Source organism: Toxorhynchites rutilus, chromosome 2 (assembly GCF_029784135.1).
Source record: "Toxorhynchites rutilus septentrionalis strain SRP chromosome 2, ASM2978413v1, whole genome shotgun sequence".
NCBI classification, from domain to species: Eukaryota; Metazoa; Arthropoda; class Insecta; order Diptera; family Culicidae; genus Toxorhynchites; species Toxorhynchites rutilus.
This window is the reverse complement of record NC_073745.1, coordinates 261,382,324-261,401,482: the sequence shown is the minus strand read 5'-3', so window position 1 is coordinate 261,401,482 and position 19,159 is coordinate 261,382,324. Positions and strand designations below refer to the sequence as shown.

The following is a 19,159-nucleotide window of genomic DNA, read 5'->3' as shown; positions in this document are numbered from 1 at the left end:
ATAGCGCGCAAAAATACCTTTCCAACAAGCTATAGTATGACTCGATACAATGAATACAACTAGAACTACGCGCTTACATCGACACCTCGCGGAAATACCGCAGGACTTTATTGACAGCCTAATATATATATATATATATATATATATATATATATATATATATATATATATATATATATATATATATATATATATATATATATATAACTTTTTCCCTGTAAAAGTGCCCATCTTCTAGTGTATGGACGACTTGACTTATATATATATATATATATATATATATATATATATATATATATATATATATATATATATATATATATATATATATACACAATTTTTCCATTTTAGGGTGGCCCGAAAAATCCATTTTTATGCATTTTTGACAAGAATGACTTTTTTTCTAAAATTCATAACTTTCGAACCACTGGACCAATTCAGATGTTCGACATATTAAATTAAAGCCAACTACAGTAGCGGAAAAAAATATGTTTTATGTTGGAAGACTGAGGAATTTTTAACATAACATACCTCGAAACCAGGGAGGCATTTTTCTCGTTTTTAAGTTATGATTTTTGAAAGTTACCCGATGGTCCAAAAAATCATTTTTCCCTTTTTTCCCAAAAATGACTTTTTTCGAAAATTTATTACTTTTGAACTACTGGATCGATTCAAATGATCGACATATCAAAGTAAAGCCTACTAAGCCTTTTTTGAAAAAAATAAAAAAATTTCCAATTAATTGGAATTGGAGTCTAGTCGCATAGAAATATTGAACGAAAACTGAGAACATGTTAACTTTGAAAAATCATAACTTAAAAACGGAAAATAACACCTCTCTGATATTCAGATATATTTTGTGAAAAAAATCTCAGCTTTCAGGGAAAAATATGCCGCCCTTGGTCCCGAAACGATATAAGCTATTAAATACAAATATAATCAATAATAACGAAAACAATATTAATTTTTATTCACAGTGTAATATTTTTTTTCGAGCAAGACTAGCTCATTGGCTTTGATTTGATATGTCGATCATCTGAATCTATTCAGAAGATCAGAAGTTATGATTTTTTGTAGTTGAAAAAATGGGAAAAAATTGATTTTTCGGACCACCGATTAACTTTGGAAAATCATAACTCTAAAACGAAAAATAAAGCCTCCGTGATTTCGAGATATGTTATGTGAAAAGTCCTCAGCTTTCCAGAAAAAAAAATTTTGGCAAAAAGGCGAAAAATGGATTTTTCGGACCAACCTAACAAAAAAAAAAAAATTAAAAAATACGGGTCTAATAATTTGCGATAATGAACAAAACTACCACTTTTGACGAAAACCTGAGAACCACTATATCGGTTTGGTAGGAATGGCTGTGTTTATATATTTTAGGGAATTTGAAAATATACGTTTTTGAGAAAAATTAATTTTAATTTTTAAAATAACTTTTTTGTCAGCGAAATTTTTTTCCAAAAATTTTTGGTATTTTTGTGAAAATTTAAACAATTTCCTACATTTCATCCTTTGAAATGAATGTTGTAGGTATCATAGTGTTTAAGTTATAAATTTTGGGGAAATTTAAGAAAAGCATTCGGCTTTTTCCAAAAAGTAGTCCAATTCTTTTTCGAATATTTCAAGTATGCAAAATTGCTTAAATGGCCCAAGTCTTTACACCCACAACGTTGCACTGCTATCTGAGATGGTGCTGCCAACTCCTAAGACGAGTTGGCATGAAATTCGTCAAAAATGTCATTTTTTTCATTTTACATTAAACTTTAAAAATATGTTAGTGTCAGTTCTGCAAAAAAAAAAAAGTTGGCAAATTTAAGCACAACTTAATTAAACGTATTATCTGTCAGACCAAGAAATCAATAATTCGTTCATTTATCAGAAAATATCAACACTACGACTTTGCGATTCTCTCTAGATTCGTTATTCGTCGTTCGTCATTGTTTAGCGTATCGCATGGGTTGGTAAGAAGGGGACGTGTGTCACTTTTTTAACACTTTCGGTCTGAGATACCGACGCGAGTATAGGAGTAACTTTTTTGGACAAGTGCCTTTTTTCATATTCTAGAATATTTTTGAATGAAATGTATGAATTAATGTTAGTGGCATGGAATATTTATTGAATATAATGCATAAGATCATTACCGGACTATTCTCATTTGAGATTTTAGTCCCTTTTGTCACCGGATTGAATGGATTCGTATATTAACTATTCATCGATATGTTCGTCGTTAGATTCATACGTGCAAAAGCGAAATAAAAATGTTTGACTTTCGTGTGACCTTTATGTGTGACATTGTGTTTAGCAAATAACTAAATACAATGGTCACACATATACACAATTGGTATTTTTTATAATGAATCGGCAAGAAAACATAAAAAAGAAATGGAAGTTCCTAGAAATCTATTTATATCATCTTTTGACGCCCAAACTAAAAAAAGGCATCAATTCTTGGCTTACCAAGAATACAGAGACAAAGAATATTTATAAATTATGTTAATTATCTAGAAGATCATTATACATTTTTCTATTCCATAACAGACCCGAAAAACACACTACAGCTGTATGAAATGTAAAAAATATGTTTGTTTCGAGCATGCAATTATGGTATATTTTGACTTTCACACCAATAAAACCACAATCGATTTACACGTTTTATGTTATTTTATGGCTCTTTATACTTTCATGAATTATATTCAGTTGCATACATCAGTTGCATAACAGGAAAATTTCGTTATTTGTCTTGGAGTATAAAAAATACTCTGTTTTGAGGAGGCTGAAATATATGACTATTAAAACTGAATGCAGACTGAGAAAACATATTTTTCTGGAGTTTTTTTTCATCAATTATATCCTCTTCTTCAAATAAATACCAATGAAGCCAAAAAAATAAACAATAGTAATATTACAGAGAAGCTCAACTTTCAGTCTGTGACACCGTGCGCGAGTATACGAGTTATGATTTTGCACGCCAGTACAGGAGGGTTGAACAACTGTCCACATGGTACATTCATTGGGTCAATTTGGCAGAAATTATAGCTTATCTACAATTTTCTGTTTAGCCGTCTGCCTTTCGAAAATTGAAAAGATAACCCGTCAGTCAACAGATATTCTCAAACAATCACCTCCGCTAATGGCGTCATCGTCACAAACATATAACACGCGAGCACGGTCGGAGCGAACTCTAGCAAATTGAACGGTTGAAATTAGCACGGTTCAATATTTGAGCTAGACATTCCGTGTGGACGGGTAAAACATCACAGCATGATGGGAGGGAGTGTTATTTCCTAATGAATTCCGGCTTCGAGCGCTTAATCGTTGATCGTGTGTTTTGACGGTACAAACGACCGGTCCGCGCGACGGTTTGCATCCGAGCTGTTTTGAAGACCACGATGTGGGTGGGTCAATTTGCATTTTCTCCACGTCGCTGTGGCTGTGGATGTGGGATGGATGAAATCGAAAATCGTTCCACTTCCAGTGCGCTGTGTGCGCTATGACGGGGCGGCACCGAGGGCACTAGAATTGGTAGCGGATATCGTAGCGATCGGCGGGGATTGAACCTGTTGAGCTGTTGCTATTTTTATCGTCGTGATGATGTTTAAAAGCTGCGTGGGTCCCAAACAGTTGGTCGAACAGCGCTTATGAATGAATTAGAAGCTTGCTATAATTCATGGTTTATTTGAGTATAGTAAACCCTTCTTATAATTTCTGCTATTTAAATTCAATTCATCGAATTTATTCCATTCCATTTAATGAAGAACTAAAATCAATACTACTTTTTTTCAATTTTCATTAAAAAATTTTCAATATCGGGATCCATTCATAAAATTTTCACTCCAAACCGTCTCAGCTAATTTGACGTTTCGGTCTTTGCCGTGACATTATAATAATGCAAGCCATTGTTATGAAAATAAAGAAACTTTAGATTTAGATTGCTAGAATTGCGTTCGATGATTTTTATGTTAAATTCACTATTACCTTATAACCTTCTGGAGATGTAAAAGGCCTATCATATACAACTACACCATTCGTGGAGAATTACTTGAACCCATCGAGAAAGTTAAGGATCTTAGTGTTATTGGATTATCGACTCTCTTTCAAACTGCAATACACAGCTATAATTGATAAAGCCAATCGTCAATTAGGGTTTATCTTAAAAGTCGCCGAAGGTTTTGATGATCCCTTGTGTTTGCGTGCTCTCTACTGTTCGCTAGTCAGGTCAATCCTGGAGTATGCATCTGTCGTTTGGTGTCCATTTGAAGCAGTGTGGATTGCGAGAATTGAGTCCGTGCAAAGGAGATTTGTGAGGCGGGCGCTGAATAACCTGCCTTGGCGTGACCCGATGAATCTCCCACCTTATGAGGATCGATGCACGCTGCTGCATATTGAACCCCTTCAAACTCGGCGTGCTATCAATCAAGCTGTATTCGAAGCGAAGATCCTACGTGCTGAAATTGACAGTTCTGAGCTACTGGGTCGTGGTACATGTTTCCACATTTTTTTTCAACATAACATTATTTTTACGACAAAGCAGAACCATATTGTTTTGAAGTTCTTAATACTGTATAATAGTTTTCAAAATAATCGATTCTAATTTTACAAACTAGAACAATTTCTATGCTATATGCTATGCTATGAACTAATACCGCACATTTATTAACATAAACGGAACCACAATCATTCGATTGACAGTTAACATTTTCCGTGGAACGAACGGGAACATTCCTTGAACTAACATGTTCTATATTGATAAGTAAATGTTCCCAACACACGTATTAGAAATGATAGTATGCTTCTTTTGGTTGAAACCTAGAACTTTCACGTCGTACGTCGGAACTATGTGTGATCGGTTCGAGAATTTGCTGCACCGTTAAACATAAAAAATCGCGTTCAAAGTCATTCTACCTATTCTACTGTTTCTGAAAATGTCGTTGTTGAGGAAAACAGTTTGTTAAGTTAATAGTTTTTATTATAAAAAAGAGGTTATAGAAGATTTAAAAAAAACAAGAAGCTTGACGAGAATCACGTGTAGAAATGAACTTGGTTGAAATGGAACTTTGTTGAATTTTCTCTTTCATTTACCCATCCCTGAACAAAACCTTTAAAAACAAGCGTTAATATTAGTGACGAAACGGATAGTAGTTAGGCCGGATACCGAATGCCGGCTATCCGTCAAGCGTCGAGTCCGAAAGACCGAATTTTTGGAAGCTGGATATTCGGCTCTTTATTTGTGATTACGAAACTGGAAGAAACTGCATGGGTACATGAAGCAAATAAAGGATTGCATTTTAGGGAGGTGTAATCACATTTTTAATAAACATAAATTTTAACAAAAATAAACAATGATTCAATTTTCCGTTTAGAATTAATATCCCTGAAAAGAGTATAAAGGTTTTCGGCAAAGACTATTGAATGGAATTTTTTCTGATAAGGTATTTCTACTTTAACGCTCTAAAACCCTTTTTTTTTATTTGCGTTAAAAAACTATAGTAGATCATATTTTTGATGTGAAAATTTTTCAAAGTCACGGATTTTTTATTTATGCCACAAAACCAGTAATTCGCCTTAACATATTACGGACCGCTCACGGGTTTTCTCGTGTTTCGCGATCCGTTTGGATGAATCACGAAATAACCCGTGTATTTCACACTTGATAGTTAAATCCTGGATTTGCCAAGAATCTAACAAGACCTACCAATAGCTCGCTTTCGTCTCATTCACGGAAACGATATCATTATATCATAACATTATATATTAGGCTGTCAAAAAAGTCCTGCGGTATTTTTTTTTGAATTTTCATTTGTTCATAAAATTAGTTACAATCATCTGTTTTAAGTCAAATATGCGCCGTTTTGTTCGATGACTTGTTCCCAACGAGATGCCAACTTCATAATACCCCTGTTATAGAAGCTCGCTTCCTAATTGGCAAAAAACTCGGATAGCCAATTTTCACAGGCCTCTTTTGTGGCTAACTTCTGACAACCTAGCTCGTTCGCCATGGACAAAAACAGGTGGTAGTCACTTGGTGCAAGGTCCGGACTATACGGCGGATGCAAAAGAACCTCCCATCCGAGCTCCCGGAGCTTCTGGCGCGTCACCAAAGAAGTGTGTGGCCTGGCGTTGTCCTGATGGAAGACAATGCGGCCTCTGTTTATCAAAGATGGCCTCTTCTTCATGAGTGCTACCTTCAAGCGGTCCAGTTGTTGGCAGTACAGGTCCGAATAGAGCGTTTGGCCATAGGGAAGCAGCTCATAATAGATTATTCCTTGACAATCCCACCAAACACACAGCAGAACCTTCCTGGCCGTTAATGAGGGCTTGGCCACCGTCTGAGCCGCTTCAGCGGGCTTCGACCACGACCGTTTGCGCTTCACGTTGTCGTAAGTGACCCACTTTTCATCGCCAGTCACCATCCGCTTCAGAAACGGGTCGATTTTGTTGCGATTCAGCAGCGATTCACATTCGTCGATACGGTCAAAGATGTTTTTTTGCGTCAACGTGTGTGGCACCCATACATCGAGCTTCTTTGTGAATCCAAGCTTCTTCAAATGGTTAATAACGGTTTGATGACTTATCCCCAGCTCTTGACCGATGCTACGGCTGCTACTATGCCGGTCTTTCTCGGCTAATTCAGCGATTTTGTCGCAATTTTCGACGACAGGCCTTCCGGAGCGTGGCGCATCTTCGACGACCTCTACACCAGAACGAAAACGTTGAAACAATCGTTGTGCGGTGGAAATGTAAACTGTATCGGGTCCATAAACTGCACAAATTTTATTGGCAGCTTGAGATGCATTTTTGCCTTTGTCATAGTAGTACTGTAAAATATGTCGGATTTTCTCTTTATTTTGCTCCATATTTGCGACACTATAACTCACGAACGACTTAACCAAATAAAACACTGTCAAGGCTATATAATACCTTTCCAACAAGCTATAGTATGACTCGATACAATAAATGCAACTAGAACTACGCGCTTACAACGACACCTCGCGGAAATACCGCAGGACTTTTTTGACAGCCTAATATATTAAGGCGGGGTTTGGTATCTGGTCGAAAAAATAATTTCTCTTTTGAACTGCTCGTAGAAGTCATTTCTCGCGTAATTTTTGAAAAGGTCCTATGTAACATTCACATCAACTCGAGAAAAACGAAGTTGAAGATCGGAACATTGTTCCGCGAATTGTTTCAAAAGGAATCGATCTTTATCACTACTTTCACCACTAGCAGTCAATAATAACTCCGCAAAACCAATCGTAACTGTTGTTATGTGATTTTAGTTCGATATTGAAACCTCCGAGCGAAAAATGTTACATTGGACGTTTTGACTGATCGCTTCGTACATTGGACAAATTACGTTGTACGATGACAATTTGCATATAACTACTGAACAACGCTTCAATTACTTGCATTTCGTGCTAAAAGCAGATCATTATTGTTATAACTCGTTGAATTGCACTAAAAACGATATCAACACCCGAAAATAACAAAAACTCAAAATGTCCGAAATGCGACTTCGTGTTGTTTTGATTGCTTTGTTACTTCGGACGTATCGAGTGTGAGAGGAAAGTGGCGTCCGAAGTAATAGTCGAGTGCTTTAAATTCGAATCTGTACATTGGACATTTCTTGTATCGGTAATAAAAAGGTGAAAAGGATAGATACTTGAACGGTTGTTTTCGCATTGCATTCAATGATTGAGCACTAATAGTATGCATCCATTGACTCGATTTGTTTACATTTGTTACTTAGGACCTTTTCAAGGTTTTTTTTTCTTTTTCCCATTTGTTACTTAGGACCTTTTCAAAAGTTACGCGAGATTTCTTATGATGGAAGGCATAAAAACAATTCTGATTTGGCTACAGGTGTAAATTGATGTCGCATTGAAAGTATAAGACTTGCGATTATGATGTGCATATCGGGTTTCCGCAAGTCCTCTTTCCGGAGTATCTGGAAAATGATCCATTCTATCATGCCTGACATCAGAGGGTGTAACATACGCTCGTTTTGAGGTGAATGGTTTCTCTGTGGGCGACTGCGAGTTTTGCAAAACATCTGGTTTGATAGGATTTCGTAACCTCAGTCCGAAAGTTCGGTGAATGAATATTTAAATGAGGATTCCAAAAAATCTGTTTTTTTAATGTTTTTAAATTCAGTTGAATTCGGATCAGTTTTTTCAGTGGATCCAGTGAACTTTTTGGGTCCTACAAGTAGGCCTGATACATTTGACTGTTCTCATTTTTTTAATGGTATCATTTTTTGTTCTTTAATTTACTAGTCATTGTAGGATTTACCATCGCTCCAAAGTTGTCATCAGGAGCTACTTCGTCATGTCCCCATACCGTGCTGGAAAACAAACCTATAAACCTAAAGCACAAAAATATACTCAATTTCTGCAAAACAGTTGTATCCGATGTAAATTTTCAGTTGGTTACACTTCAGCAGGAGTCGGATTTCTCTCAACTGTCCAACACCGCCTCTAGGCAGATTATGGTTTTTACCGAAATTTTGGTTTTGGTTTTTACGGTAATTTTTGTTACCATAACAACAAAACTTGATGTCGAACGTAAAATGCTAATCAAAATAAACTTACCGAACAATTCTTCCACCAATGAAATGGTAAAAAAAAGTGTTTGTTTTTCGTTTGGAGTGCGCGACCGAAACCGTTTTTTTTTCCTCTTTCATTTCGAATTTTCGACTTTCGACATAAAATACTCCTACAACATAGAACCAATGTGTTTGTATGATAGATGAAAGGTTTTTTTGAACACGTGCTAGTGTGGGTGAACATTGAAAATAATGTCTGAATAACTAAAAAAATATGAAAATTATTTTTTTTAAATTATCACATTCTGTTTTCCTCCGAAGAACACAGCCCTCAACACTGAAAAATACCTTCTTCATATCCAGCTTGAAATGCGCTGCATTTTGACGCCCTTTACAACCTGGAAACAATGCTTGAATTCACGAAAATTTGTCGATCGGATAAAAGTAACCAATAAGTCATTCGACGAATTTCATGCCAACTCGTCTTAGGAGTTGACCATCATCTCAGATAGCAGTGAAGCGTTGTGGTTGTAAAGACATGGGTCATTTAAGCAACTTTGCATACTTGAAACATTCGAAAAAGAAATAGATTACTTTTTGAAAAAAGCAATTTTTTTTTCTTAATTTTTTACAAAAATTTATCACTTAAAAACTATGATACCTACAAAATTCTTGTCAAAGGATGAAATGTAGGAAATTGTTTAAATTAACCAAAGATACCGAACAATTTTTGGAAACAAATTTCGCTGACAAAAAAGTTATTTAAAAAATTAAAATCCATTTTTTTCAAAAACGTATTTTTCTAAAATTCCAAAATATATATATATATATGGATAGGCCTCAAAATTTCCAACAAGTCGTCCATACATCGGAAGGTGGGCACTTTTACAGGGACAAAGTTTTTCGAACAACTTTTTCATATTTTCTTTGAAAAAAATACAACCTATCCTAACTTTGTTTAAAGTCAAGATAGCGATATAATGTATTCGACAAAGTTTCAGATTTTGTTAAAATAAAAACTTTTGTCGAAGACATCAACTTTCTATTTTTTATAGTTTTTGGAATATAAGTCATTTCTGTATGAAGACTCCTGAAAAAAATAATGTTTTGCTCGTAACATTTTTGTGTGTGAAATCTCTCATTTGACATGTTCTCGACATGTTTCTAAATAGAAATAAGTAAGCAGAGCATTTAAAATGCGGTAATTTATACATAAAAATGTAACGAATTGAACCTTAATAGCATTTTTTCAAAGAAAAACATGAAAAAGTTGTTGTTCGAAAAACTTTCTCCATGTAAATGTGCCCATCGTCCGATGCATGGAAAACTTGTTGGAAATTTTAAGGGCTATTTATATCTATTTTTTTTCAGAATTTTAAAACCTTTTGTTATCGAGAAAAATGAATTTTAATTTTCAAAATGTTTTTTTTTCAATTAAATTTTTTTTAAGAAATTCTTTGGTAATTTTTAATGAAAACCAAAATAATTTCCTACATTCCATTCTTTGAATGTAGAAAATTATTTTGGTTTTCATTCAAAATTATCAAAGAATTTTTTGGAAACAAATTTCATTGAAAAAAAAATTTTTTGAAAATTACAATTCAAAATTTTGTAGGTCTGATAGTTTTTTTTGTAGGTTTCTTTTTAAATTTTGAGTTTTTTCAACTTTTTGTTGGAAAAATCTTAATTTAAAAACTATAAAATCTCCAAAAAGTTGGTCAGAGAATGAAATGTAGGAAATTATTTAGGTTTTCATTAAAACTTATCAAAGAATTTTTTGGAAAAAAAATCATTGTTAAAAAATAATTTGAAATTTTAAATTCGTTTTTATCGAAAAAAAATGCTTTCAAAATTCTGAAAATAATATTTATAAATAGCCATTAAAATTTTCAACTAGTTTTCCATACATCGGACGATGGGGCACATTTACATGGAAAAAGTTTTTCGAACAACAACTTTCTCATGTTATATACAGTAAACGTTCGCTAACTGGTCCTGGTTTAACTGGTCTGCGTTTTAACTGGGCGAACGTTAACTGGTCCTTGAACCAGCTAAAAAGCAGAATTTTGTAAACAATCGACGCCATATTCAAATGGAAGATTAGCTGTGAGGGGAATTCGAATGAAATTTGAAATGTTATGAAAATTGATATTATTTCCGCATGACAAAAACATTGATTAAATTACAGAAAAATAATTTCCTCTAATTATATTTCATATCTATGGACACACTCAATGCGAAGCTTCCATTGGAATCCTTTTGTTTATCCAATTTCATAATCAATGCGAATTGAACAGTTCATTGAAGTTCCCCTCGATTTTATTTGACGTTTAACATGCCGGACCAGTTAAAACGCAAATGTCGATAACTAGTCTTCCCTTTTCGGCCAGTTAGCGAATGTTTACTGTTTATATATATATATATATATATATATATATATATATATATATATATATATATATATATATATATATATATATATATATATATAATCACGTTATGATATGCACACCAAAGGACCACGATCAGCACATTCCAAACATCGTACGATCGCGGCCAGCCAATAGCCATCGTTCCGCTGCATCAGCATTACTCATCGATATATACCAGCAGCAGAACCCACGACGCTGTTCAGTTCTCATTCAAATTCTTTCCGTGACCGTCCACGTTTGCTTAATAAATGATATTTAGATAATAAACTGTATGTTGATTATAATAAACGTTTTTTAAAAGCTGAACGTCGAAGGCCACAACAAGATTGGCGCAGCCGTGCGGTTTCAGTGAGTGGAATAGTAACGAGTGTGAAAAAACAGTGTTATAATCAGGATTGGTAAATCCGATTAGAGTGAATCCGCGAAACATTAATACGAACTGTAGAAAGTGCTAGCATCTGACGCCGCTATCAAAGTGACGAAAGAGTTGAGGTTCCACCGCACACCGCACCCCACCACTGGAAGAACCGAAGAACCCCGCACACACGATTGCAAACGGTAAGTTTTTTTTCTCTCTTCTTTCTACGCCCCCACATTCTAAGTGAAATAAAACTCGCCCCGGTCAGTGATTTTTTTTGTTGTGCATCGAAGTCCGTTCTAAGAGAGAGACTCGGACGCAATTTTAATTATTACTTACCGCGTGGAGTAAAAGTGTTCTAAGAGAAGTTTTACTCCACCTGGAATTGTGAATTCTAAGCGAAGCACACTTCCAGAAGCCACACGAGTTCTAAGCGAACGTGTGTGCTTAAAAATTAACAAATTTGTGTAAACGGTGCAAGGCTTCATTAATGCCAAAAACACCAAAAAGTGCTCTGAAGAAAACTCGCAGCTTGTGGAAAAGCATTAATCACAGCAATTGCGACTCTTCGGACTCAGAAGAAACCATTTCATCCGTTGACTCAGGAGACTTGGCACACATCCCAATTGAGAATCCCCCCTCATTGGAAAATTTATTAATTGAAGAAAGCTCAGATATGGAGCAAATCGGCGCGCAACTCCAGAAAATGATGGAGATGATGGACGCATTTTCCACCAAACAAAAGGAACATGACGCCATGTTCCTGCAAATTGAATCGCATTTAAATGGAACAACGCCAGCAGAACAACCTACTGCACAACCGGTAATATACGAATATCACCAACCAACAACCAGTTTTGAGATGCTATGCAGAATTCCGGATCCAATCAAAATGATTCCAACATTCGACGGCAATTCGAAACAATTGAATGCGTGGCTAACAACTGCTCAGGAAACACTCAATGCTTTCAAAGAGCACGTTACGCCAGTGCAATTTAAAATGTATACCACTGCAGTAATACATAAAATCCAAGGGAAAGCAAAAGACATAATATGTCTTGCCGGTAACCCAGACAATTTTGAGCAAATTTCGGAAGTTCTGACAAATGCTCTCGGCGATCGTCAAGAACTTTCCACGTATAAATGCCAGTTATGGCAATGTAAAATGACTGAAAATATGAGTATTTCGAGATACTACAATAAATCAAAAAATATTATTCAAAATATTAAGACCTTGGCGAAACAAACAGAAAAATACCGTAACAACTGGGAAGTCATAAACGATTTTATAGAAGAAGACGCCTTGGCTGCTTTCATCGCCGGACTAATCGAACCATATTTTGGCTATGCTCAAGCCGCAAGGCCGAAAGATATAGAAGATGCCTATGCATTTCTATGTAAATTCAAATCAAAAGAAATAACAGCACAAAACATGACTTTTGATTATTCTCCAAAAAAGTATCAGAAGAACAAAGATTTCGATAACAAATCAAGCAGTAAAAATCCTCAATTGAATAAAAATCAGAAACCCTTCAAATTGGATCAAAAAAGAGAGCGAAATGAAATTGAACCGATGGACGCTACTACTACACAGAGCCGTCTGACAATAAATAGGAAAACAATAAATAACCATGAGACAGTCAAAGATGATCCTGAGGATGATATTGCAAAATCAGACACTGAATCTGAAGATGATCTTGATCTAAATTTTCACTTGGGACACACAAATCTAAATCCAACTTAAATTACTTACCCTATCTCAAAATTAAACATCCTAAAAATAATCAAACCCTAAATATTTTGATAGATTCTGGAGCAAACAAAAATATTATTGCACCAGGAATCTTGGGAAAAACTAGCACCGTACCAAATACGAAAATAAAAAACGTGTGTGGAACCAACAGTGTAACCGAAAAAGGAAAAATTGCTTTGTTTAACGGCGCTTTCAAACCCTTCACGTTTTACGTCTTGAAATTTCACAACTTTTTCGACGGCTTAATAGGATCGGAAACATTGGCAGAACTCAAAGCACGCATCAATTACGAAGACGAAACACTAACACTATTAGACAAACAATTTTCATATGCCAAATTTTACCCCACCAAACAACTTTACAATCATTTTGTAACAATTGAGACCACAAATAACGGTGATTGGCTTGTCCCCTCTTATCAAAAACTTTACAAAAATATCTTTATTAATCCTGGACTCTATAGAGCAGAAAATAATAAAACAACCGTCAATGTAATTTCCACATGTAGAAACCCCATAAATATCCCGAAAATTGGATTAACAGTTAACAATTTTGAAACCATTTCTCCCTTCCTAATAAAACACTCAGAATGTATTTCTGAAAATGAAATTAATGACATCATTAGAACAAATCATCTTTCATCATTAGAAAAAACCAAATTAATTCAAATTCTTCACCAACATCAAGCAGTTGTATCTAAAAAGGGGGAAAAACTCACATCCACATCAGCCACTAAACATAAAATTTTAACCACTAACGATATGCCAATTTACACAAAAAATTATCGGTACCCACATCATTTCAAACTAGATGTTCATGAACAAATACAAGAAATGTTAGATAATGGAATAATTCGACCTTCCAAAAGTCCGTACTCCTCACCCATATGGGTGGTCCCAAAAAAAACAGACGCATCTGGAAAGAAAAAAGTACGAGTCGTAATCGATTATAGGAAGCTTAACGAACATACTATAGACGATAAATATCCTATGCCTCAAATTGAAGAAATTTTGGATTCCCTAGGAAAATCTGAATATTTCACAACTCTTGATTTAAAATCGGGATTCCACCAAATTCCAATGGACCCGAAACATATCGAGAAAACAGCTTTTTCTACAGACAAAGGGCATTTTGAATTCACTAGAATGCCTTTTGGGCTTAAAAATGCTCCCGCAACCTTTCAGAGAGCAATGAATGATATCCTCGGTGATTATATTGGAACGAAGTGCTACGTGTATCTTGACGATATAATTATTATTGGATATAATCTAGAGAACCACTTAGAAAACCTTCAATTAATTTTAAAGCGTTTATCCGATTTCAATTTAAAAATTCAATTAGATAAATGCGAGTTTTTGAAAAGGCAAACAGAATTTTTAGGACACATCATAACATCCGAAGGAGTAAAACCAAATCCCGAAAAAATTGAAAAAATTCTTCAATGGCCTTTACCGAAAAATCAAAAAGAAATTAAACAATTTCTAGGTTTAATCGGTTATTACAGAAGATTTATTAAGGATTTTTCAAAAATCACACGACCCATGTCGAAGTATTTAAAGAAAGACTCGACAATTGAATTACAAGACACTTCATACATAAATTCCTTTAATACTCTTAAAAAAATACTATCCACAGACCAAGTACTGGCATATCCGCAATTTGATCATCCCTTCATTTTAACTACGGATGCATCTGGCTTTGCATTAGGAGCTGTCCTATCACAGATACAGGACAATGTCGAAAGGCCAATCGCATTTGCATCACGAACACTTTCGGATACCGAGTCACGATACGCCACAAATGAGAAAGAAGCATTAGCCATAATATGGGCGGTAAATAAATTTAAACCTTACCTGTATGGTCAAAAATTCACTCTTGTTACGGACTCTAACGCCTCTAACGTTTATCAAAACTTCTGATAAGAATTCTAAAATCTTACGATGGCGCCTAGACCTAGAGAATTACGACTACGAGATTAAATACAAGGAAGGAAAATCCAATGTTGTAGCAGACGCCTTAAGCAGAATGCCAATTGAAGCAAATGTTTGTATCACAAATAATAACACATCTTCTAATATTTCAGATCCTAGAGACCAAGAGGACGGTGAAGCATCTGTCACCAATAATCCCCCACAATCGGACAATCCCGAGAACCATCCAAACCTTTCCGATTCCCAAACAATTCACTCTGCCGACGACTCCTCCAACTATTTCATCCATTTCTCCGAACGCCCGTTAAATTATTTCCGTAACCAAATGATTTTCAGAATTTCTCGACTGGATACCATAATACAAGAAACCCTATTCCAAAATTATCACAGAACTATAGTATCTCAAAATTCTTTCGATAAAGATCAAGTTACACACTTTCTCAAACTCTTTCATAACGGTAGACAAACTGCTCTCATGGCTCCAGAAAACCTCATCCAAACTATCCAGGAATCTTACAAGGAAAACTTTAGTCAGAAAGGCCATTTTGTTTTCACAGACCGAATGGTAGAAGATGTTCAAAATGAAAATAGACAGGACCAATTAATTGCAAAAGAACATGAAAGGGCACATCGCGGTATTACCGAAGTTGAAGCTCAAATTAAAAGATCTTATTTTTTCCCCAACATGTGCATAAAAGTGAGAAAATTTATAAACTCTTGTGAAATATGTAATACCCATAAATATGAGAGGAAACCATTCAACATAAAAATTTCTCCTAGGCCCATTACCGAAAAACCATTAGAAAGAATACACATGGATATATTCATAATAGATAAACATTCCTTTTTGTCACTTATTGATTCATTTTCAAAACATCTTCAAATGATATTTATAAAATCAAAGAATTTAGTACATGTTCAAAAAGCACTAGGAAAATACATAAGTACATTTGGAGTGCCCAGACAAATCATAACAGATCATGAAACAACATTCAGATCTATTCATCTTAAAGACTTTCTCAGCCAACTAGGAACACAGATAGACTACGCAGCATCTTCCGAATCCAACGGACAAATAGAACGTGCACATTCTACCATTATTGAAATATTTAATACAAACAAGCATAAATTCAGAACTATGGGCACAAAATCAATTGTTAAATTATCTGTAGCATTATATAATAACACTGTACATTCTTCAACACAATACACACCAAACGAAATTCTCTTTAACCAAAATAATATTGTTAACCCTCAAGAAATAATTAAAGACGCACAAGAATTATTCCTCAAAGCTAAGTTAAATATGGAAAAATCACAAAAACAAATTGTAAAACAAAATTCAAAGAAAGAGGAACCTCCAATTATTAATGATAAACAGGAAGTTTTTGTTATTCCCAACATCCGTACCAAAAAACAAGCTAGAGCCAACAAAACCAATGCTAACGAAGTAACAGATCGCACATTCAAAAATAACTGCGAAATAAAAAGACACAAAAATAAAATTAAAAGACCAAAAAAAAGATAACTTTTCTCTTTCTATCTCACATTGTATTACAGATGCTCATCTCATACATAGGAATCATCATCGTCATCTCAAGAATTTCATGTCAGGAGCTCACCATAAGAAATCTTCATAACGATCTTATATTAATGCAGAAGATTGGTTCTTGCAAAATCCAAACGGGAAATATTAGGATAATACATCCAATTAATCTTACAGACCTAGAGTCAACAATCAACCAACTTACAAGTTTGGTATACAATAATCAAAAGAATAATAATGTACTTAATCAGATTAGCAAGCATAAAATACGCGAATTGTATTCTAATTTTCTACAAATTAAACCAACTATTCATAAGAGGACCAGAAGATGGGACATCATAGGCACAGCATGGAAATGGATCGCCGGCAGCCCCGACGCCCAAGACCTACGAATCATCAACAGGAGCTTGAACCAACTAGTCAGCGAGAACAATCATCAAATCAAAATCAACGAACAGATTGGCAACAGTATCTCTGAATTAACAACCGCAATTAATCAAATAATTGAGAAACAGCATATCAATCAAATCATCCTCGGCGATATCGACATAATTACAACAATTCTGAACATCGACACTATCAACAAAATTCTAATCAACATTCAAGAAGCAGTACTCTTCTCTAAAATGCGAGTTACCAATAGCAGAATATTATCCAGCAAAGAAATTAACCTGATAAAAACCATCCTCAACAATCAAGGAATTCAAATGGACATACCTGAAGAAGCACTCAATCTAGTGACCCCAAAAATAGCCACTAGCGAAAATACTTTACTGTACATTATCCACGTCCCAGAAATGGAACCGGAAGAATCAACAATTATCCGTATATACCCAATAAATCAGAACGGTATTGTTATAAAAGAATATCCCCAATTCGTAATCAAACAAGGTAGACAACTCCTTACCACAACGGAACCAGAAAACTACGTCCAATTAAACATTTACACAAAAGAGTTCAAAGACTCATGCATTTACCCACTTATAATGGGCAACGATCCGCATTGTGTGATGGAAAAAAGTGAAGAAACATCTGCAAAATTAATAGCTAATAACAAGGTCCTGATCACTAATGCAAAAGACCAGGAGTTACGTTCCGATTGCGGACCTAGTAACAGACATCTTTCCGGAAGTTTCATAATATCTTTCTCGAACTGCACGGTTACCTACATGGAACGCAACTTTACTTCAATCGACAAAATTAGCGAAGTTGAAACATTCCAAGGAGCTCTTCATGACCTTTCCATTAAAAAGCAAATCATAAACGATCACGATGTGGCAAAAATAGAAGAAGTAGCACTCTCGAACAGGAAACATTTAGACAAAGTATTCCTTCAACAAGAATCCGACCAAAAATGGAAATGGAGTCTAGTAGGAGGGACATCCCTGTCCTCAACTCTATTGATTATTATTCTATTTTTAATCTATTATCATCTGGAAGCTACTCAACAAAGGAAATCAAGGAAACGCCAGAAGTTGATAAACCTCGAACTCAACAACATCCTGCCAGGAATTCAGAATAACCAACCAAGTGCCGAGGACGACACTTTTTCACCCCCCCGATGAATCACGTTATGATATGCACACCAAAGGACCACGATCAGCACATTCCAAACATCGTACGATCGCGGCCAGCCAATAGCCATCGTTCCGCTGCATCAGCATTACTCATCGATATATACCAGCAGCAGAACCCACGACGCTGTTCAGTTCTCATTCAAATTCTTTCCGTGACCGTCCACGTTTGCTTAATAAATGATATTTAGATAATAAACTGTATGTTGATTATAATAAACGTTTTTTAAAAGCTGAACGTCGAAGGCCACAACAAGATTATATATATCAAATAAAATATATAAAAATGGTGTGTCACATCAAATTGCATCACGGCGTAAGGTTCTTATATTCGACCCTTTGAACTTACACCCCAGAGAAAACAAGTGTAGCTCAGTATACATTGTGACATTTTTTATTTAGACCATATTGGTTTGGAAATATTAGGCAATTTGCTTTGGTGGTCCAAATTCCCCCCCCCTTTTCCGCTACAAGGGAAAATAGAATCATGCATACACGCAGATTCAATCTATTTTGACTCACTTGTTATTTTGTTTCGTGCGATCCTTCCAAAGGAATATTCATTCATTGAATGTTGTTTTCCACTCTTCGTTTTGTTATGTTTTCTATGAGTCCCGAAAGAAGATGGTCGGGGAGTGTAAACTCATTCATCGTGCAATCTCACGATTTTTTGCTGCATTCTTTTCGCCATGATTATTCCAAGCAGATACAAGAGCGATTTATAATCAGGTGTGGAGAAAAGAGCGAATGAACTCTTCCATACTTGGTGATATCTATCTTCCATTCTTCCATTCTTCCTTTGCATCGATCAAAACCGCTGTGTGTGACATCAGAATTGAGAAAGACTGCAGTCTGCTAGCTGAAGCGAGTGTATGACTCGGATGATGATGATGATGATGACCCACCGCATACCCCTACAAAGGTTTGGACAGGTCGATTCATCTTATAGATAGTATTTATGTTTGCATGAAAGTTAAGAGACCAGCATTATACAACAAAAACAAAAACGAGCTGACTCTG

General features: G+C 35.2%; 1 protein-coding gene across 5 annotated transcripts in view; it reads left to right on the top strand.

Annotated features, from left to right (window-relative positions):
- Positions 1-19,159, top strand: part of LOC129771708 (filamin-A) — a 161,421-nt gene that overhangs the window by 16,049 nt on the left and 126,213 nt on the right. The window contains exon 1 of one of the 5 annotated variants that reach the window (XM_055775645.1): positions 11,068-11,535. The exons of the other annotated variants lie outside the window; for them this stretch is intronic. The gene's annotated coding sequence lies outside the window, so the exon portion shown is untranslated. Of the gene's footprint in view, positions 1-11,067; positions 11,536-19,159 lie in introns of those variants that run through there. 5 annotated transcript variants of the gene reach the window in all.